The 24,286-nt window shown below is 36.1% G+C and overlaps 1 protein-coding gene across 6 annotated transcripts in view; it reads left to right on the forward strand.

Moving 5' to 3' along the window:
- The window catches only part of FGF10 (fibroblast growth factor 10), a 61,383-nt gene that overhangs the window by 29,663 nt on the left and 7,434 nt on the right, over positions 1–24,286 (forward strand). The window lies entirely within an intron of this gene.

A 24,286-nucleotide genomic window follows, 5' to 3' on the forward strand; every position in this document is an offset into this window, starting at 1 on the left:
ATTCAACAAACTTTTTATACTGCCCACATAGTATTAAAAAATGGTGTAATGCCTCAAATTAACATAGAAGAGGATCTCCACTAATTCCAAGGGAGCAGCTTTGATATCAAGCAGATGAGGTCTTGATGCCTTTATTTTACTGAGTTTAATATTAAAGTTTTTGCTTGTGTTTTTGAATGAGAAGTATTTTGCTGGGGTTTTTTTTTGGTATTCAAATATTTCCCTTTTAGAGGTGTCGTGGTTTTAAACCAGTAACTAAAAAAATTACTTATTTTTTTTCTGTGAGATATGGATTAGAATAAGAGCAAAACAGGCTTAAAACTTAAAAGGAATAAAGACAGTTTATTAACAAACTACAAGAATAAGAACACCAGAATAAACTTTCAGAAAACCCTTTTATCTTTCAGTACTTGACCATTTTTTTGTACACATGATAACATAGAGACAAAAACTTTAGAACCTTGGTGGTCAAAAACAGTCTCAATTTTTGCTAGTCTTTTCATCAGTCTTTGTAGAGAAACAGAAATCTCCTTCTGCCAATCTATGGAGGTTTTAGAGTTCACTCCTCCCATTTCACATCACTCCAAGGTGTGCATGGGTCAATGAGTCTAGGGATGCCATTTTAAGGATAAGTTATTCAAAGGTAGAAGTCTTCTTCATCTGTTTCTGTGAGCCTTCCTGGAAAACAGCTTTCCTCTTGCCCCCTCAAGGCTTCAAAATCTTCACTTTACCCATTTCCAGCAACCCATAGTATCACAACCACTCTCTCTTTTTCTCTAAAGTCCACATTTTGAACACTCTATTCCTCCCATACTCTAGTCATGAATTAAAGGAGTCTTTTAAACTACTATTGTCCATCTCTATAGCTGTAACAGAAAGATATTTCAGCTTTAAAGCATCTCCTTATTCCGTCTTTCTTATTTAAACTTAACTCTTTTCCTCACTGGTTTTTGGTGGTTCTGTGATGTCTTTTGCATGTTGATTGTCTCTCTTTCTCTGTCTTTTCTGAGAAAAAGGAGTAATCTGTTTGTTTATCCAGGTAGTAAAAGAATTAAAAGCTTTAGAAAAGCTGCAAGAGTTCATGGTGTCAGGTTTCAGTCCAGCAGCAGAAACTGAAAACTAAACCAAGCTGCCAGGCTCTGCTTCCCTTTCCTTCCCCCTGCCTTCCCTCTCGTCCTCGGCGGCCTTCATCGGCCGAGAGGAGGGGGGGGAGCGGAGAAGGCTACCACAGAGCCTGGTTATCTTCTCAAAAGCCGGAAACCAAAGAGGGCGAGAGAACTCTGTCTGTACTTCTTAAGGGGGTGTTTACAAGTTGAATTCACTTTCTAATGGTCAGAACTGCTGTCAATTCTTGGAAATGACTGATAATTGGTCAGGAGGAAAAACTCCCATCAGCCACTAACAGCTTCAACTTCCCCTCTTTTCAAGGTGTCCTAAAGGTAAAGCGACCCTATGACAAGAGGTCAGATAGGAAATGTCCCCTTGTATGTTTATTGATAGAGTGACTATATTTTTTTTCTTTGAAGAAAAATATGTCCTTCATTGTAGATTGATTAAAAACAGCTGTTGACTGGTTTTGGCACATAGTTGATCATCAACGTACATTAATACATAATTTTGCTATGTTTTATCTTACAGACATTTTCTGTGTTGTGTGTATATTTTCAGATTGTGATAGTAATAGAAATCTAATAGAAAGTTGAGTTTGTGTTGCAAGGAAATGGACTTCACTGACATATGTGCCACTAAAGGATCTAGACTGAAGTTCATGAAAACTTTTCCACTGGCCCCAATGAACTTCAATCAGATTCCTAATGAATTTCCAACTAAAGTTGCCTTATTTTCTTTGATTACTCAGAAATACTGCCCCATAGTTTTGGTTCACAATTTGACAATGACAACGTTTAGCCTAAACACCTGAGTTCCAATTCTCCTGTGTAAAATGTTATTTTATATGAGAGAGGTTCGTTCCTATATTGATAATATGATTTTAAAAAGCAGGTACTTCTTTGTGAGGTGAGGAGATTGAAAAATATTTCATAGGACTGGCTTCTATTTGTTTGATCTTTGAGCCTTTTGTCTTCAAGAGCTACTCTTAACTTTTGAATGGGATCTTTAAAATCATGTTTAAATACAGCTCCAGAAAAATCAGCTTCTATTATAGTTGTCATGGCAAAATACCTGTTCTAAGTACAGTTTCTTAGAGTACCCTAGACGTGTAAATGTGAATGCTCTTTAAAAGACCAAATAATATCCCACCTCTCCACTCACCAGTCTCATAAAATGCTTCCTATATACTACAACTGCTTTACGTCTGAGACTTTTCAATGTCTCATGACCAATTTAATTTGCATTGTTTTCCAAGTTACTAGTGAAAACACAGAAAATGTATCAGCTTTCCTGAAGTCCATCCAGAAAGATTGCGTCCATTTATCTTCCTTCTCAAAAACAAAAAAGCCCAACTAACCAGTCATCAAAGAAAGTTTTCAAATTACCTTGACATTATACCCTTTGGAAAAAGCATGTTAAATTTTTATGCCATTTTCCATTTATTTCCATGCATTTTAAGTGGATGTAGAAGTAGAGAATAAGTTTATACTATGATTTTTATATTATGTCAGAATTACTAAAAATAGTCTTCTTTCTCCTGAATCAGAAGTAAATCCCAACATTGTTGGGGTGGGTTTTTTTCTTGATGATATCGAGCGCTAAAGAATTCAGTTTATTTTTTTATTCCACTATGTAAAGAATATGTAATGGACCGGTGTGTCCATCTACTACAGGACAGAAGTCTCAGGATGCCACTTTTTTTACTAAGACCTGCCTCTAAGGCCCTGTGTCCTTGGGGCACCTCATCAGGTGATGTTTTTCTTTAAAAAGTGCTCAAATTCATCTTCTGGGGAAAAAAATGATGTCCTACACAAGCATATGGGCACTGTAAAGGGTTACAGTCTGTCCTTGTTTATCAGCAAATGGAAGTCAAATTACAACCTTGCTGTCTTCATGCAATCCAAAAGGTGAATGTAAAGGCACGAGTAGGAGATGAATATATGGGGGGGGGGGGAAAAAAAAGAGACAAAATGATTCCTCTTATCTTGTAATTATGCGTCATCTGAACTTAATATACACAAAGACTTCTGCAATTCCTCCAAATGTCAGAGACCAAAATCTTTGAGGACAGCCATTTGTCCAGCAGGACTCTTTGAGAGAAAACTCTTCAGATTAAGATGCTGGCAAGGAGGAGTTCAAAGTTATGTTGAAATTGCTATCTAAGGTAATTTTTCAGGAGGATCCATGCTTGTCTCTAAGGCAAAGGAAGAAATTTGATGCTTTGTCATCCACACCAAGCCTATGATAATTTTTGTGGTTCATTATAACTTGGAAACATAGAATGGCTTCACACAAGTAACTTAACTCAGCTTTACTGCCATTAGTTCTTTATACTACTATGATTTAAAGCATCCAACAGGAACGTGTAATTTAGAAATAATCATTTTGCTCTTGTTGGTTTTAGCCATTTTGTTGATTCTCAGTGTTTGGTACTGTTTAACACTCTTTTTACTAACCACAAAGTATCTGCAGATTTGTATATACATGGTTATATGACTTCATTAACAGCTACTCAGATTCATAATTTTTCATTTCTGGTTTTGCTAGAAAATGGTGGATGATAAGTTAGTTATTTGCAAGATAATCATCTACATATGACTTTTGTCAAGCCACATTTGGAAAGAAATCAGCATGTAACTAAAAAATTCAGACCCAAAAATTAAACATTGTTTTGTTAGTTAAATTGCATTAAATGATATTATGTTGGATGTAAAAGAAGTACATTTGTTGGAAGCATAAAAATTTGTCAAAAATTTCTTTTCATTTAACTTTAACAAACTTATTAGGCAAAAGAGGAATAACCAGTTAGTTACTAAACTAGCTGATTCTGGTTACTGTCCCTTTTTTTTTCCTTGACTAGTAGAATTCATCTTCTGACACATTATTTCTTATTGCTAGTCATTGATTTCTTTCCTCTTAACAAATTCCACTATTTTTCAAAATTCAAATCACTTCTTAACTTTGAATGGATGACTTAGTGATGCAAATAAATCAAATAAGTCATAATGAAGTTATTTTGTCTGCTAAAATGATATGCACAATTACATCCTCTGATGCAAGGTGTTTCCTCCACATCCTTCAGTATTTAAGTACTTGACACCAAGCTTTATTAGCAAGTGCACTATTCCATTTAATATCATAATTTTCGTTTCAGTCTTAATATGTTGTCATACAACTGAACTTATTAAATAATAGAATCATAGGACCACTTGAGCAACTTCCATGAATTACTTCATAGAATTACTTCAGCAACTTTGATGATTCAAAAGTTCCACACAGCTAGTCAATCACTCCCTCCTCCAGTGAGATGGTGGACAGAATCAGAAGTGTAAAACCAACTAACATATGCCCAGCCAGCCCCTGAGCAATGCCAGCCCTGGTCAAACACCCTCCCCTACCCAGTTTTTTCATTGTGCATGACACTGTATGGAGTGGAACATCCCTGTCATCGGCTGGAGTCTGCTGTCTCAGCTGTGTCACCTTCAGGTTCCCTGTGCTCCCCTGTTTCCTCACTGGTGGGGCAGTGTGAGGGCCAGGAAAGGTCTTGGCTCTGTAAGCTCTGCTCAGCAGTGGCTAAAACATCTCTGTGTCATCAGCACTGCTTTCACTGCTTACCCAGAGCACAGCACCATACAAGCTGCCATGAAGAAATTTAGCTCTGTGTCAGCTGAGATACAGCACAAAAAAGGCCAGTGCTGCATTTAGACCTGTACACCCTGCTACAATCACGGTATCTCTTGAAGGGCCTAAGAGCCAAGTGCTCAATCAGTAGATACCCAGTAAGCATAATATTCTAAAGAGGTAGAGGGATGCAGGGTTGAAATTAATACCACAGTGATTTTAGTAGAGTGGACTTATCTATGAATGAACTTTTTAGACTTAGGCCAATCTTAAAAGTCATTCTGTGTTTATCTTATATGCCCACTCTAATGGCACAAATAAAATATTCCTGCAATTAACAAGGCAAAATAATGTTGCCTTGGAAATTATATGATGAACTGTTTTTTTGTGTACCATATTATGTGTAATAATTCTGCCATATTCAAAATATAATCACATTTAAAAAAAAAAATTAAAATAAATTTTTAAATATTCATGACATTTTCAGAGTCCTCAAGTTTTTTTGAAGTAGATTTTTTCCAGGATTAACAAGACTTCCAGGCAAGTAAAAATATCTTATGTGGAGAAGTCAGAGAACAAAGAAATTTTACTATAGCTGACACATGTATACTAAAACTGCTGTCACCACTGTATGGTGACATACAAAACAAGACACCAGCTGTGTTTACAGCTCACAGGAAGAAAATCAATAAATCCAGCCATTTCGTTCACCTATTGTCAGATCCTGCACTTCATCATTACATTTAACAATTCCCTTTAAGCAAAGCCAGCCCAATGTATTTTATCTCTTTATTAACAAAGTGCCCCTTGTCCAGACATATTTTTGATGGTGCTTTGGTGATGTAATTGCAGTTAGTCTGTGAGCAACCTGTGTGAATTCAGTTCAGTTCTGCGCTGTAGTGCACACTGGAATACACTCCATCACTTTCAGTTTCCACCCTATATTCATTTTTATGTCACTTAATGATGCTTCTGCTTATTTATAATATACAGAGAAGTCATGCATTGAGACATCTGACTGACAATTTCTGTGGTATGGAGAAAGATACAAACACCTACATTCATGAGCTTAATATTCATAAACTAGATTATCAGTAGTGGATATTATTATCTTAGGGATATGTGTGTGTAATCATATGTGTTATCTGATGTCACCAAAACAAATTCATGGTCTTCACAGATGCTTGGTAAAAGTTGGATAGAACAACTAAGCTGAAAAGATGCCCATAATTAGTGAAAAGTTTGGAATACTTTCTGAAAGATAACATTCTCTCATTCTAGCTGTTATTGCTTTTGTTTGGCCTGCTTCCAGATGGGAAATAGCTTAGACAAGATCTACCCATTAGACAACATTGACATCTGTCTTGTGGGTGGAAATATGAGAAGGGAAGATAAATGGTGTCTCATGCCTGTGCTGAAATATATCAAATTTTAAGGGAAACAAATTCACCCTGTGCCCTTGGATTACACAAAATATTTACAGTGTGTCACTATCATTTTGCCTGCATGTAGAATCCCTTTACTGTTCTTTTTCTACATCATTTTTTGTATCAAAAAATTAATAACTGGCTAGTTTATTTTACAAAGGTTCAATCCAATTTGAGAGCATGAAACACTACATAGCTACAGCTGTGTAGCAGTTTGGCTTCTGATGGGAAATGTACCAGGGATTTTGCATCCAGGTAAATGTACTTCAGAGCTAAGGGGTATATTTAAATAAAATGTGAAATGCTCAATTTGTGCATGTAAACATATGTGTGTATATATATATATATATATATATGTCTTCACAAACAGTACATCAGTAGCTAGCATTCATATTGTTGGATCTATATTTTAACATCAGCAACATAATAGAGGACATCCATGTACAATGTTTAGTATGTTTGGTACAACACATGCAAAAATACACATATTTAAAAAATCCCTTTCCCTGCATGAAATTTAATGCTGCGAGCAGTGAATGTAGACACTTCTAGGTGCACAGCTGAAGCTATGACCTCTGTCACTTCAGTATTATTGCTGAACTTGATTTGGTTTTAAGTAAAGAGTAATGTAAAAGTTTTTGTGGCAACTTAGCCTACGCAGCCAGATGCCAGTCTACAAATATTATCATTTAAGATACAATAAGATAGGAACAGAAGTGGAAACATCATTGCTTAACTAGACCAACAGCTCAGAAGAAGAGAGAATCAGAGTTACTCAGACAGAAAGAGCGAGCCTAGGTCTAGAGAAGAGAAAATTTCTTCACTACAATATCACAAAGTTTTTTAAATTAGCTTTAAACAAGCTAGCCTGAGAATTAACAGCAATCAAGTCACTAGGCTGAATCCCTCTGTAGAGCTAACACAGTGGCATGGTGAGCACTTAGAAATAATTGAATGGTCAGGGTTGGAAGGGACCTTAAAAAGCATCTAGTTACCATTCCCCATGGTGTTAAGCCCTTTAGTAAAAAATAGGAAACAATTCTTCTGAAAAAAATGTGCTACATATATACAAAATAGACATAAATTTATGTAATAAATACATTTAACATATGTAAATAAGCATGTACATATTTATAAAACATATAAAAATAAACACATTATTTGCTTGTTTGGTGGAAGACTTTATCAGATAGAGTGTAATGCCCCTAAAGGCATTACATTCAAGTTGAACTATTTAAATTAAGTAAGGCAGGCTCTTAGCCTGCATGGGCGTTTGTCACACAGGTAAGTTTTCTCTCTCAGCCACTGAGATGTCTTAACAAGGAGACAAAGCCTGCTTTCTTTTAAAATATTCTCTTTACTGCCTCAACTGTTGCAAAATCTTTGTAGTTCTAATTGTTCTGATAAGTGATGTTACCCAAGTTTCTGTAGTCACAAACACTAATGAATCCCTAGGGTTTCAGAAGATCTGTATTCAGTTTACACTGTGGTATTTTCATTTCTCTCTAAAGGCAAACTCCTGCCTCAATTTTTTTTTCTATATATTTATACCCTTTCTAGAGTGCTACCTATATTTAGTAGTTCCCTCATATATGTGCTATGCGTATCACTTTCACGAGAGGCAACAATATTCAAATTTGGTTACAGATAAAACAGGTATTTTTATCTTGAACAAAATTTTTGCATACTTGAGGTTTTCTGCTTTCTTCTGCCTGAAGTTCTGATTACATTTTTTTTCTAGAACTGGATTTTTCACAAGGAATCCTATAGCCAGTTCACAGCCTATCTATATTCCTGGTGTCCCCAAGCATCTATAGTTTCTTTCCATCACAGTGTTGAAAATAGATTAACACAAATTAATAAAAATGTTGTTTGATAAACTTATATATTATGGTATTTCTTATTATTGCTAAACTGTATGTGGCAGTTCAAAGCTGCTAGAAAGCTTTTGTTACAGTTCAGCTTTTTTATTTTATGTCTTCTCTGAACTTGCACTGCAATGGGGAAAATAAGGAAAAGGCTCTACTAATATTTGAAACACATCAAAGGCTTAAGAAACTAAACATGCAAGACAGATGCTTTTGTTATTGTCCTCTGTATCTCATTTCAAAATCTTTAGCGGCACATGCAGCTTCATGATTTCACACAATCACTGCTTTCCTTCTAATTAATGTGAAAATTTGATAGAGTAAAAACACTTGTTTCATATGAAGTTCTGATTTTTTTACAAGAATTATAGCTTAAACATGCAATGTTGGAAAAAGGAAAATAAAAGCAATAAGTAGATAAAAAATTGCTAGTATCAACCAAATCATAAGATTCTTTATTGTATGGAAAGATCAATAACATCTAGTCTGACAGTTTATGAATTGCAAGTTATTGCATTTAACACTATAAAAAGAATAGTAACTTTCACTTTTAGCATCTGTAATATATTGCTAATTATATAGCCAGATAAGCGTTAATCTTGGATTGGACATCAATATTTAGAAAAACTTCATTCCTTGTTTGCTAGGTGGTATACCAAATCTCAATCCAAATTTTTCACTTAAGTGGTTTCTTTTTTAATGAAATACCCAGACTTCAGCCTCTTGCAATTTGATCTCTGCTGAGCCTCTAAGTATTTTACATTAGGGAGTAATCTTTTTTTTTCTTTTTTTATTTAGCAGAAACCTCAGCACAGAAATAATTCTAGAAGTGAGCAGAGTTCACCACTATGATGGTTAGAGCAAATCCTGCCTAACAGGCGCAGCTCTAGACTTCAGTTCTGTAGTTTGAATTGGAAACTGTAGAGAAAAGGGAGTTTGAGACTCCCCATTCCTACATGTGGAAGGATTCCCCAGGTATGCTTCCCCTTGAACTCCTATATTACTTTTGGATTGCTGATATCTTTTCTTGAAATAGAGTTATAGTTATGGTCAGGATATTCTAATAAATCAACTAATTAATATGAAACAAATTGGCCTAATGAATGTTGCCCTATACTGCAACAGTTCTAAGGATGTGCATAGGTCCTGTTTACAATTGTAAGTTCAAGTGGTAGAGAGGCCTCTTACTGCAGAAAGAGCTGGGTACTATCCTCACTTCTGCTTTCTAACCACAAATTTGTTACACTACTTCACACATACTGCTTTCCATTTGTAGGCCTCATTGAAAATACTCATATATAAATATTCCCAGCTTTCCTCCTCGTTCATAATATGATATACCACTGGGATTTCCTTATCTTGTTTAAACTGAAAATGGGTATGGACTAAGACTGTCAGTTTTGGTTTATTCCATTATAGTTAAAGTAGCAGCCTTTAATCATTACCAGCAATATTAGTGCCACAACAGTGTTTACATCTCAAATATGCTTCTAATTTTCCCAGTCAAAGGCAAATTGTTGGTGATATCTTAATGTTTTTTTAGGTAGCTAATGCCAAAATGCAAGGTTATGATCTTGATCTGAATATTTCCCAGATGTGTGGTAAGGTGAAAGGTGGAACAGCTAACAGAACTTGACTTCCTATCTGTGTTAGACTAAGTTAAGTGAATTCTAAGTCAGGCATAATTAGAGAATGAGACCCCTACAAACCTTCACCTTCACAACTGTTTGAGATGAAAGCTTAGCGCTTGGGTGAGTGTAACATAATCCACATGTTGGAAGAGAAATCAGAATCAGCTGTCACTGTCTTCTGCATATGTTTTACAGTGGCCCATTAGCCACCTTCTTGTCAAAAGTCAGTGATCTTCTCTGAGCTTAATGCTTCTAATTCATTTACAGTGGAATCAGGGTCAGATTCTAAATCTGATGCCAGTTTCAACACAGTGCCTTCCGCTGAGGTTTCAGTTTGCATATGACAGATCCAGTTTGGAAAGGTGTAGTTGATAGAGATGGATTCCAATGAGCCTCACTGGAGTCACTTAAGTCTTTTTCAAGACAGCCACATCAGATATAACATAGATAATAAAATCAAGAAATGGAGCAACATACTCAAATTTTGAATTTGGTTCCTGGGGTTTTGATCAGCAGAACTTCAAAGGCTTTTTCAACCTGGAATATTGTCTGAATTGAAAAGGCATCTAGAAACCTCTGCTATGTCCAAGAACATAGGAATTGTTAAGCTGGGAATCAGATGCTGATATTAAAATCATTTGAGATAATTAGGAAAATTTGGCTTTTTAATTATTGTCGTGTCACCAGATAAAACACTGACATAGATTTCAGATAGCAGAGTCCTCTTTTAAGTTTTGCTGTTATTCTGCAAGGTCACTGCAACAAATCAATCAACCCGCTGAATCAAGTGTTTGCTGGCTTCCCAAACTGATCTTACTGGCTCTGATTGCTAATGATTCTGCAATGAGGGTCACACGCTTTCCAGGTGTGCTAATATGTATGCTAATATGTAAAAAATAAGCAGAATGGCATTCAGGGGCATGTCTGTTAACACTTACAGAGGTAATGACCTGTTTTTGATGTGCATGATAAAAATCTTTTTACAAGGGTAGAGTGGGAAGACATTTTAGAGTGGTCCCATAGTAAATCCATAAGTGATTTGCCTTAGCTCCTTTTTACTGAGACATAAGCCACATTTCTTGAAGTGAAGTTTAAGTGTTTGTTGGCTTCTCCTAATAATTTTCACTTGTGCTGGAAATTTTCATACACTTTTGTTAATGAATAACTCAGAGTTTTCTTGTAAATGAAGATCTAGTTCCAATGAGAAACAAGAAATTGAAGAAGTTGGAAATTTCTAGTTCTGCACTAAGAAAATGGTAGATTTTAATCCACCACAGCCTACAGATTTGCAAGAATGTATTTTGTGTAGTTTTCCAAGCTATGTATGTTTTTCTAGAAGTAGCACAGAAATTAGAAATTGCTGAAGTATAAGCTGCAAATTATATTGTACTACAATTTGTGATAGTACTGATAGCTGTTTTTTTGTGTAATACCTTTAAGAAGAGATAAGGTTTCTCTGAAGCCTCTAAAACAGAGCATACTTCCCATTAAAATCTTTCTGTTTCTGAGCATTGGACTTAAAATGTTTTTGAGCAAACAATGGTGAAATGGCTGAGAATAGTGACAACCTGGTCACTTACCCATTTTTCTGACATGTCCACTTGAAAGGGAATTTGAGGAGGAAAGATAAATCTGGCATAAATTTATCACCCTTTGGAAATCCACCATTTTCTTGACTGCATGCACCTTGTCTTTCTTTAGGAATGTGGCCACACTTCGCCCTTTTATGTGCCCGATTAGCAATGGAATTGTTGCTTTTGACATCAGAGATCGATATTTAAAGTTGTCAGATCAATTAGAAGGGATTTCTGAGGTCAGTGGACACTGGATCTTGTCAGCTGATATTTTAGCACTGGCAATGGAAGCTTTGAGATATGTAAGGCAAGATGCTATATCCCTTTGCAACACAACTGTTCCATTTTGATACCAGAGAACTGAAAAGGTGGTTTGCCAATAAGAATCACCTCTGTCCCGTTAAAGAGTTTACAGAGCATTTGCTGCTGCTCAGCTATGTAAGTGAAACATATGAGACCTGGAAATTAAAAATCAACACAAATAGTTTCAAATTGTGTTATTCTATTATAATAACAAAGAAAATATTTGAAATACAATTTTTATCCTGATACAAAAATTTCTTCCATCTTTCCCTCCAGATTTTTATCTTCTGCTCTTTCTGAAGGTTTTTGTGTTTTCATAGGCAGCTCAGAATGTAACTGGTGGGACTGAGTGGGGTCAGGCAGTTCAATTGCTCTGTATTTGCATGGAAGTGAATTATGATTGAGCAGATGCATGACAATAGACTCAGCAGTGTTGTATCTGTTGTTTATTGTGTTAGTTTAAAACCAGCAAGGAGGTCCCAAAGCGTGGTCTTGATAAAAACTTTTTAAAACAGCAAAATAGGTAAAGTAAATAAATAGACTGAGAGATTAAAGGAAGCCACTGTGATGCTTAGTCATATGTTTCAACTTATTCTTTTTCTATCAAGTTATTTTGTTAGTGTCTACAAGGAAAGGGGAGGAGATTACAGTGGGGGCTTGAGGATAAAAAGAGGCACTGTAAAGTAAAGAAATGAAAGTAAAGAATTTTACTGAAAGTAGAGTAGAAAAAAAAAATAATAGAGATAGGCAGAAAAACATAGCCATTAAGAATCAAGTATTCATACATGGTATCTTCGTGCTTTGCCATGTGGATACTTGCTATCTGTGAGCCTAATTTGGGAAAGGAGACCCACAAATTAGTAATTCTTGTAGGAACTTCAGTTGGGAGTCCAGTTTTCATGTACTGAATCACATGTTTTGTAGGATTTACCGGTATTCAAACATATTTTTTATTTTGTTTTTAGAAGTCCCTTCACATCTAAGGACTATTATGGTTGTCAGTTATTACTTATTTACAGAAATTAATGCCTCATATATAAACAGCACTAACTGCAGCATTTGAGTGGTTTCTAATAAAGCAAAAAGGAAATATGGTTAATGTTGCATTTGATCAGATCACAACATAAAATAAGCAAATGAAGAACATGGGGTTGAGGGACATAAATCTCACAATTTAGAGGCAAGTATCTAAAGTATATGTAATCTATAGTATATGTAATCTATAAAGGCAATGTGAAACAATTATAGTCTTGAATTTTTTGTGAGCATAACGTAAATGATCACACTCCTGCTGTTGCCTGGGAATACCACATATCTGAACGGTCTTCTGCTGCTTGCTGGGCCTTTTAATGTTTCTTTACACTTCTGGAATTGCAGTGCATTAATCAGAAAAATCATACAGTAGTATTGACTGATTCCTTTGTAGTCAAAAATCAGCAGTACACCATTCAAGTACTGTAAAAAATACTGCTCTATAGTGTAGTAAGTCCAATACATTCAGAAATAATTGATTGACTTCCTGTGTGTGAAAACACAGTTTTATGGGCTTGGAAGCATTCTCAGGAGATCCCCTTGTCCCACAATGTGTCTATCATCAACTCAGCTGGACACTTTTATCACCTGCTCTTAAAGTCTGCACACACTCCAAACCATCTTTAATGAATAAAGAGAGTTTTTATCACCCTTATTAAAATCTTATTTTTCTTAACATCCTCTCTTACTGTTCTGTGTAGTTGAGCCCATTATTTCTGTTGTCTCTTGCATGGAATATTCCCTCTTCTTCCCAGAAATTTTAAAGTATTTGAAAGTTACTGTTACTCTTTTTCCTCCCAACTCTCCTCTTCCTAAGATAAGCAGGATAACTTTATTTAACTTTCAATTACAAATCTTGTTTTTCTGTGCCTATCACTATGCTGGTTGCCCTCCTTAGACATACCCTGAAATGAGCATGAAATCAGATGAATCCTTCTAAATGCTGCATTATCTGGAAAGAATTTCTTTTGCATTTCCATCATCTTTAGATATGCTACAAAGCTGTTTGTTTCTAATGTTACTCCATCAAGGCCACATGGTACATCAGTAGCCACTCAGAAACTTTTCTGCAAAATAGTTATTTTTCTTCATCCTGTATTTGTGTTTCCTCAACATTTCATTCCATTTTTGCAGTGAATAATTGACAACGATTGTCTAAATACAGTTTTTTAGCCTATTTTTCATCCTACTTAAAATAAATTTCTATTGAACCAGGGTATTTATGATAATGTAATCTGGTTTTGTCAAAAGCCTAACTTCATAGCCGTTTCCATGACGTGACCTGTTACGCTGTTGTAAAATCAAATTAGATTTAATGGAATTTGCTCTTGACAGGTCTTTGCTGGCTGCTTCTCTGCTTTTTTTCATATCTCTATATAGGGGGATGTATATGTAAGAATTAAAGGGTGACTCCACTGCTTCAGGCTAAAGGTCACTCTGGTTTCCTGTCTCTGACAGTAGCAGCAGAAGAAGCCCCAAGAGGCGAAGAGCAAGAATACTGTGCTGTCTGCTATACTTCCCTAGTGTGCATCAGTATGCAACTCAGAGACTAATGATGGTATTGATTTACTTGTCTTAGGAACATATTTTCAGAATTAATTACTCTGATTGCTTCTTCAGCTTAGGTAAACTGACATCCTAACAATGACTGCTGTAACCTAACAAGTGTGAAAAAATAATTTGTTTTGTTTTAAACATTAAATTGTGGACAGTAATTTTATTTAAGATTCAGTGAACAGTAGCTCCTTTTTCATTTTCTCAAAGTTACCTGCAGTTTTACAGATTTTCACTACTTAAGTAATTTCTGTTGCGCCCTAAAGCCCAGTGGTTCAGTTATTTCTCAAGTATTGGTTAATCCTTACTTTGGATCATGTATGTTGCTCTTTCCTGTAGTTTTTCCAGTTCTGTCCTATCTTTTAGGAGACAAGAGACAAGGGTAGCATTTGCATTCAAAATGCAAACATGATTGGATTTAAACTTTGTGGCTGTATTTTTCATTTCCTAAAAATTCCCTACTCTTTCCAGTAAATTCCTAATTTTTTTTAGTAGCTATTATAGACCAAGAACTAGCAACTGGGCCATAAGCCATTCTATAACGCATTCTATGTTTATAAACCTAACATTATTTTTCTTGTGTCCATCTCTTTTTACAACATTCACCCACACTAATTTTTTTTCTCGTATTTTATTGCTTTATCAGCTTGGGTTCTGAGAGTCTTTTGCAATTATTCCCAATTCCTTCAGATTTAGTACCTTGAATAATTTAGTATAATCAGCAGGGTTTTTTTGTGGCATCGCTGTAAATCATTAATGAATACACTGTGGGCAGAAAATACTAGTACTTTTTTAATTACTTTCCTGAGAAAAATTATTTTTTTTTCCTCTATTTTTAACTCAAAACTTGTTTATTTATTGTCTTCTATACATCAGTTATAGAAGAAATAGAAAAATTGATGGAACCTGGAATAAAATTACTGAGCTGGTCATGCACAAGCTATTGTAGATAGTTAATGTCTGTGCAGTCTGTACAAGGAGCATGCTCACCACTGATCTGACATTCTCAGGTGTTTCTGCATTCATATGCAAAATTCCATCATATGGCAGCTCTGTTCTTCAGCTTCCCATCTCCAAAGCTGTCTGCAGGTCTACATTCTCAAGAACATATTTCCCAAGATGACTGCTGGATCCAGCACTCCTGTTTTACACTGCACACTTAGCTTTATTTATTTTATTTATGTCAGTTCACACTTAGCTTTATTTGCCATGAACTATTCTCTACTGGGATCAACTTCCACAAAATTTTCAATATAATTCACTGCAGGGACCATATAAGCGAGACCAAGCCAGTCTTAGTTCCTTTGATTTTTAACAGTTTGATGCCAGCAGCAGCAAAGCAGTGCCTACGTGGCCTTGCCATCAGACTACATACACAAGGAGCAAACTGGTGGACTGCCACGCAGTCTTCACAATATGTCAGACACTCAGAATAGAAAATCCACAGGTGTGTCTGACATACAGGTAAAGTCTCTAGAGGTAATACTCTATGCCTTCTCAGGGACACACCAGACCCACCCTAGAAGGTGTGAATTTGATTGTCAGACAGTTTTCATCAAATGGCCTAGGGACAGGTCCTTTCTGCAGCGTTAGAGAGTGGTGTAGGCAAAGTTATTTCTGAACCTGACACAGAAACATGTAGAAAAGATGGGACATTTTTTGCCTGCCCTCCACACGTTTCCTGACACAGATTCTGCTGGTCTGACAGCACAAACCACACTTACTGTCAGTTGAGTGGTTGATTTGGGTTGGCTGGCTGAGCATGATTTGTGCTGTTAAATTACAGAATGTTGAACAGAAAAACTGGAAATAATGTATGTGTAAAACTTTGTGGGATGTCTTTTAAGTGTCCTAAGCATAGTTTTGTGAGCATTTGTGCTCACACTTACACAGTTCAAGGAAAAGGAGCCCCCAAAAATTTCAGCAATCCAGGCTAAGGAACAATAGTTTTTATAAAAGGGAAAGACATGAGTAGCAAGCACGTGCAATTAGGTCACATAATCCTGTGTGCAAAACATGCTTGTTAGCTGCTATCTGAGGATGTCAGCAGGGAAGATTGAAACAATATAGAAGGAGACTTGAAGATAATGAAAGCAGAAGGGTGTGAAGTGATTGTGCTCTTCAGATCAGCCTTTTAAGTTTCTGTGCAAGATTGACGATTTTGTAATCCTGCTGTTTTATGAGGTGTTGAATGAATGCCTAAGAGGACAGCACTTATCAGTGCTCATCAAAGTTTTAAAAGAACTGTTTGTGCTAGCAGTCTGAAGATACCAGGTCTAACCAGGTTAGAGATAGTCAAGTATAAAAGATGAAAACACTGTGAAAGACATATTTCAGGTGCTTGCACTGTAGCAGATCATAGTTTACATATGTGTGCTAGAGTACAGACCTTGTTACATCCTTTTACTGCATACCTTTGATGAAGAAGGAAATGCACAGTATAGGTAAGACAAAGTATAAATCCAGCATTAAATGTTCAGAAGTGGGTTACATAGCATTGTAACAAGAAAAATACAGTTATTAAATGTTGTCTTTTTAACTGTTTGTCATTTAAGCTGAATTAAGTATACAAAATTTTTTATGTCAGATAAAACAAAGCAATTAATGGATTAAACCATTAAACCATTTAATTGGTGATCAGAGGTCAAGTTCTTTCCAGCTGCTAAATTTTGGCCTTTATATCTTCTCATATAACAACAACATGCAATTAATTTCTGTTTCTTTACTCCAAGAGTGTTGAACAACAATTTTTATAACAGTTGCATCTTTCAATAAATATTTTGTTTAAAAAGTTTAGACAGTAGTTTGTTTGCATAGTACCAACCAGGCTATGAGCTATTCAAAATCACCCATCAAAACATATACAGCATTGTCCCAAATGATATAAATATCAGTATTAAGGTCAGAAGCCTGCCTTTCATTTGATCATATCCAGGCTGGCTAAGAAAAAAAATTCTGGAGAAAAAAAGCTAGAAGGGACAAAAAACAGATGTGAATTTTAAGGAATTTTTAGATACACTGAAATACTGTTTGCATTGATTTTCTGATTACCCATACCATACAGTTACCATAATCTACACTTCTCAGATGTTCATTCTGTTCCCTGAGCTCTTATAAAGATTTCTTGCAAAAGTGATTGTTATGATCAAGTAACATTAGGAATATTTGTGGCATTACAGAAGAAAACTGCTGAAAGTGTTGATGAGTAACTACCAGCAAATATAATTATGTGAAAAAGAATGATCATTATAGCTGTCCAGGGGTAATCTTTCACTATAAACATGTGGATCCCATATTTTAAAATACCATGGATTCCTTCTTCCTGTGTGAGGCAAAGACAGACATAAACCATTAGAACCAACAACTAATTGATGTTGTGGATTAGTGTGTTTGGCAACTTTCTGATTTCAGGGAATACACTAAAACATCCTTTTTTTCCCAGAGAAACATAGCAGTAGTAGAATTCTGCTAGAAACTGTTTTCAGTTCTGGTATTTAAAAAGGAGCCTGTTGTAGTTTATTATTTTTTTTTTTTTTCTGTTTTACCTCATTACAAAGTCATTATGCTCATAGAGATTCAGGAGAAGATCCTACCTGCTACAGGCAGCGCAATGCACACTGCCAAGCTTTGTGATAGCTATGCAGTTAGTTCTGCTTCTGTCTCCTACCTTCCACAGCAAGATAAGTTTTTGAGATAAAATAATAGACAATATTTTTCCAGTCCTGTTTTCTTGCACAAAGAGGAGTCAAGTTCCATCATAAGAGCAAATGAGGTCTGAAATGAAAAAAACGATGAAAGAAAACTGTTGTCTCACCTGTTGTCCTAGCAGCCTTAGCTAGAATAACAATCATAGTATGTGTCAGACAGTCTCAGCAGCAGACAACAAACTTGTGATTTGGATAAAGATTGTTGGTAGACAAATTGCAGAGGACATCTGCAGCACACTGGGTTTCCTGTCCCAAGACATCTCTACAATGTCTCATAAGGGTTTTTTTCATCTATTTGTACATATTCTGACTGCTTTAGCACCCTGCCTCACTTCCATCTGCTCATACTTGTCTGTGTCTAAATAGTGCTTGGCTCCATTAAATGATCATTTGCACCCCATTTGCAAATAGAGGTATGGTATCTGCTGGCTCATTTCTACCCATTAGTTCTTTTTGCATGCATTCCATGCAGCTAGAAGCTCCTCCCTTCCCCAGGAGGGAAAGGACAGATTGCAGGTGATGTACAGACACTTCTGTCACTCACCATGCGTTTGGACTGTTTCTTCTGCAGTGCAACTGTCTGTTATCCCTGCCTAGTCTGTTAGGATGGACATTAAATGGAATAGCCTTACCTATCCAGTTTCTTCCAGTTAAAGTTACTCACTTTGAATCTTACACAAGTGGTAAAACGCAGGAGGTGAATACAGTAATCGTGAATTTGCAAGATAACTTGGGATTTCACTCAGGTTGAAATAGGCAGATCCACACAGCTCTCAGAAAATGTACTGAGCTGTACTACTCACTTTAAAGCTTTCCATTCTCCTGCATGTTTCTGTGGAGACATGGAAATTTAAGATTTGGCAGAAATCCTGAGTGCCTGGTCCTGTCTACAAAATGGAAACATACACAGACTGCCAAGTTTCGATTAGGATTTGGATTAGGATCCAAGTTTCCTTATAAACACATGAAGTAGTCATTCTGCTCAAGTCAGTACCCATCAGGCCTTAGTTAGAACATTGGTCCAGTCTTGGGCACCTCGGTTCAAAAAAATTAGCCAACTGGAAAGAGACCAAAAAGAGAGCACTGGAAGGTCTAGAAAATATATACGACAAACTGACTGCAAAAACTTGGATTGTTTAGTCCTTAGGGTTTTAGGTTGATTTGTTTTCTATTGAGAGTTTTTTCCAAGCCAGATCATTCCAATGATTTTGTTTATAGTGCTGCTCCACAAACAGTTACATTTGAAGGGTTGGTGAACTTCAGCACAGAGGCAGGAAAAAGAAGCTGGAGTAAGGGAGGGCTGAAACTCCTCAAGCCATCTTTGTCAAGAGATCTAATCAGATAACTGCAACCCTGCATCTAATCATATGTACTATACTGTGGTGGTGGTGGTGTTTTGTTTTCCATTTTTACTCTTGGCATATGAATCACTACTCTTCTTTGGTTAGTATGAGTCGTCACTTACAGCTTCTCTGTCCCAAAACCAGATCTGATAATGTATTCTTACACTGTCTGTGTCTAATCTAAAAGTTACAAAATCTTGCAGTGGTGGGGTCAAGCAGGCTGAGATGCTCAGACATCAAAATTTTCCATCAATAGTCATGCAGATGTTTATGTATCTTCCCATCTTGGCTCAAAACAGAGAGCTCAAGAAATCTGAGTTCTGATTAACAGAACCAGGTACAGTTGGCTCTATGTGTAGCTACCCCATCTCAACAGCATGAATTAAATCCACCTGAGGGAAGAAAACGTGTTTATATTCCCTAGCACTTTGGCTAAATCTGATTACATGCTTGTGTGTTAGTGATGAAAGTGACAGACATGGTGTCCTTGAGAGGACATCTGAATTCATCATAACTGACAGCATAGATGTGTCCTCAAAGTCACTTCCAGCATTTTTTTTGCTTCAGTTTAACCCATCTAGCTTTGGAAACTTAGTAGGGGGAGTGGTGGTGTTAGAACTGTCCTTTGAAGTTGCCTGTCTTCACTGACCAGAGGGAAAATGTAGGCTAACTATGATCCTGAATTGTTTGTTACATGTCAGGAGGTATACTAGCTAAATTGATTCCTGCCAATTTTGTAGCCAAACCTAAACTCCTCCTTTGCTAACCAACAGCTCTCACTATTGATCACTAAGGGGTTCTCTCACCCCAGGTGCCACCCTTCAATTTGTTTGGTCTACAGAGAACAAATTGAGACATCTGTGCTCTGCTCCAAAATTAAAGCCATAAAAGCAGTATAAGAAGAAAAGGAAGTTGGAGCAGACTGTGTGGATCTGAGAATAGGCTTTAATAATTAGTCTTTTATCTGATTTTTATGCACTGTGGAGATATCACTTCTTATACTGGTACTATGCTGATATAGGAAGATAGAAGTTTTGTTACAATAACTTTCCAGAAGTTTGGATACATACCTCAGGCTTGTCCAAATGTATTAGGTATGGGCACTGGACAGAAAAGTTAATTGGACACTAATATTTTGGCTATAGTTGATCTAAATATGACACATTAGCAGATTGTTTTGTGGTCTTTCAGTATATTAACTTCTGATTTAGAGTAGGGACAATGGCAGTCTCAAAAAGTGTTAATATAAGACAAAGAACTCGTTTAACTACAAATAAACTTATTTTTAAGTCAAAGCTTATGTTATGGTTCAGGTTGGTTATTATTCGAGATTTCTGCCCATAGCAGCAGCATTGTGGGTTGTGTGATTTGTATCTTAAGCTCCCTTTCAAAGTCAAGCACAAAGTCTGTAAGATTGCCTTTCAGTGGAACTACTTTGGTTAATTGAAAAAGCTTTCAAAGGCAAGACTTGGTTCCCATCTTCAGTTTCCTATGTTTTCTTTTATCTATTAATCCATCATCATCTTTTTTTGTTATCGTTAAATACAGGTAAATATAGAAATACCAGTATAACTTGTCATTTGGGGGTATTTTCAACTGGCTTTGTACAGGTGTAATTGATGAAACAGAGTGGAAACAGAGGCACTGGCCTCATATACCTTAGCCCTTCACTATTCCACAACTACATCCAACAAATCTATTTGCTTCAAACCACATTTTTTATGACAGCTACTAAGAGCAGCTTTTTTAACTACCATGTCTTCAACATTACAACTGAACACCAGCTTGTTTTGGCTCAAGCCAGCTTCACAGGAATTCCCTGCAGGGCACTAAAGCTGTGAAAAGTCAGTTTAGTCTCAGCTGCAGTCACACAAAGCCCTGTCTTCTCCAGTTACCAACCAAGAGCTGCAGCTTCCTTCATGGGCCCTTCTTGCCACCATTTGGGAAACCAAAAGATTTCACAAGCTCTCAGTCACCATCACATTCTCTCCAGGTGAACTCACTCTTCATCTACAATATTTTTGCAAACGGAAGAAAACTCAGAGGGCAGGATTGTTTGTAGATTGCTACGTATACGCGACAATCTCCGAAAGGTGTAGGAAGATGCATGGTGTTTCTGTTCTTCTGCATAGAGAGGACTGCAACTAGTGTTGGAGATGTTTTAAATGTATTTATAAGAACTCCTTACACAAATGATGCAAATACAGAAAAATGACCACTGCCTCACACTGCAAAGAAATTGAACTTGGTCTCAGAATCAAGGGTTTCTTGTTGCAGACTGTCTGCATCCACTGTGCTTCTGCCTTGACAATAGATCTGATATTCTGTCAAATTATCTTTCCTGAGAATTTCTTGTCATAATTTCATCCAGTTTCTAGGATATTTTGTATTTTTTTTGCTTCATATAATTAGCATTTTTATAAAACATAGGACATTTTTAATTAACATCGCTAATCAAGGAAGCACAATTTTCACTTGTAGTTTTTAGAGACCCTCTGTGTAAAGGGTAAGAAGACAAACGGGTTTCTGTTGCAATACGTATAATGGTCACTTTTATAAACTATAAAAATACAGTTTATTTAAGGTAAATGCATTTATGTTCTGTTGGGAATATGGTCAAAGCCTTTGGGACCTGTAAAGAGAGCACATGCATAGCTACAGGGCACATCTCAAGTTGATATTTGAAATCTTTCTAATTATAATGAATTGGAAATGGTTTGGGTATTGAAAGCTATGCTTTTTCAGTGGATGTGGTCAATGGGGATTAGTTGTAATTGTTGGGTTTTGCAGAGTTATGGCTGTAAAATAATAGTGTGCTGTCTGGTTTAAAACCATAATAGAGGCCAGAGCATTTTGATTTTTTTTAAATTAATTTATTTTCATTTCCAGGTTCCTAAGTAGCATTAAACAGGAATAAATAGCTCCTAAGACTTTTACCCCAATAAAATTAATTTTTTGCACTGCTTATAATCAAGAATAATTACAAATCCATGGAAATTATTTACCTTACATATCTTCTTGGAGCTATGTCTTAAGGCATCAAAATACATAAGACCAAGCAATGGTATAAAATCAGATACAAGAAGCATGCAAGGAAGTATGTTGAAATGCCTTTTTTGTTTCAGTCATAAAGAAAAGAAAAAAGAGCTCCAACAAAAAGTTAACATTCTTGGGAATAGACTAAGAAACTGAAAAAAAATGAAGGGGAAAGGGGAAAACACTGTAGTTTTAAGCTTCATATTGTATGTCTGAATTTCCTTTTTTAATATATTAATGCTGAATTTAATAATGCTTCAAGAATCATCAAATGCATATTTTCACCCTTACATCAAATGCATTTTACTTATTTTTATTCAAATTAATTATTTCAAAGCTCTAGAAAGTTCTTAGGCCTTCTTGCAGATTCATGTCAGATGAGTAGATGCTCTCCTGCTGATCTTTGAATTTTGTCTACATCACTTAAAACAATGAAAGATTCCTCTTACCTTCAAACGATTTCCATCAAATTTGGGATTCTTCTCCTGGGAAAATCTGTAAATAGCAGCAAATAATTTGCAATCTAGACAAAATCTAGATTGTAACTGTGCTTGCAATTAGCAGGTAGTTCTTGGGGGACTACAGAGAGTAGCAAAGTATCAAACTAGGTCCCTATTACCAAGAGTTAACAGATCAAGACTAAATTCATTTGAAAGAAAAACATCCATTAAAATTTCCATTTTTCCCAAAAGAAATTCTGTAGAGGATAGAATATGCAAAATTGTCAACAAAAATTACACATTTTTAAATTTTCAAGCACACAGAATGTACATAGTGAGAACGTATCCCGGATCATTAATGATTATATTGCCAACCTAGTAATAATTTGGAACAATTCTGCTATATTTAGCTAAAACCAAATAGTTTCATCAGCTATAATCAAGCTAGTTGTTGTGGATATAATGTAAATGTAGTAACATTTCTCTTTATTGACCTCCATACAGCTGCTCCACTAGGAATATAATAGAGTGTGAAATTGCAAACAAACTTTACCAGAAAAAACAGATTATATTTTCATTAATTATAGGAATACATGTGCTGCTTTTATTTAAGTATTTTACTGAAAAGCAGGGATGTCCATCATTCTAGTGCAAGACACTTAAAATGGGTCAATTCTGTACAAGTTTCTTATTTAGGCACTGTTCTCTTTCAGCTCTTAGTGAAATGGTTAATTGAAATAGCCTAATACAATGTTATTGTTACAATTGTTTATGGCAAAATCTAAATCAGTTTAATCCCTTTCAACATATAAATTTATAATGGCACATGTTATGCCAGTATTTCTCTTGCTTATTTGTTTGTGTTTTGGTTTGGTTTTTTGTCTTGTTACTGGTGTTAGAAATGGATCCAGACACAGTTCAGAATACAATTCTGTAGAAAGAATTAGCTAAATTCTTCTCATCACTTTCTGGCATAGAAAATACAAAAAAAAAAAAAAGTGTCATTCATGGTGTAGTAGCAGTGGTTGCATCACATTCTTGCCCTCTAATAGTTTGCCATCCACAAGTTAGTTCACTTTACTCTGATTTTGAGCACAATTACTTTAGCACATGTCCCATGGGAGAGCTGCTCAGTCCCCTATAACAATGCTCTCTCAGAAGATCAAGAAAGCAACTTTGGCTTTTCTTTGGTGTGAAAATGAGCAACATTTTAAGAATAATAGATTAGAGCCCTGCAAATATGGACTCCCTGATCTGCCTCTGTCAATGCCGTTGCCCTGTTGTATGTAAACTATCACAACCTGTCAAGGAGGACAGTTTTGCCCCTCCTGTAATTTCTCTGTTGGTGCAACCCTAGTGAACCACATTTAGTCAGGCTATTGATCCAACTATTGCTACATAAATGTCAGGAGGAGAAATGCTGGAGCCAGGCATGCAATCTCCTACTCCCATATCAGTATGCTTCTGGGCAGAAAACAGGGATGAAAAGGTGTTATCTCCCATTACAGGTCCCTTGAGCCATCCAGTGTCCCAGAAAGAGTCTGTTTGGAAGGGAGGGTCAGAAATCGTATTTATCACAAAACAGAGCAAAATGTTTCTGATATCTGGAAGACAAAGATAGTGTTGCCATTAATGTTGGT

Source organism: Poecile atricapillus, chromosome Z, assembly GCF_030490865.1.
Source record: "Poecile atricapillus isolate bPoeAtr1 chromosome Z, bPoeAtr1.hap1, whole genome shotgun sequence".
Taxonomy (NCBI): Eukaryota; Metazoa; Chordata; class Aves; order Passeriformes; family Paridae; genus Poecile; species Poecile atricapillus.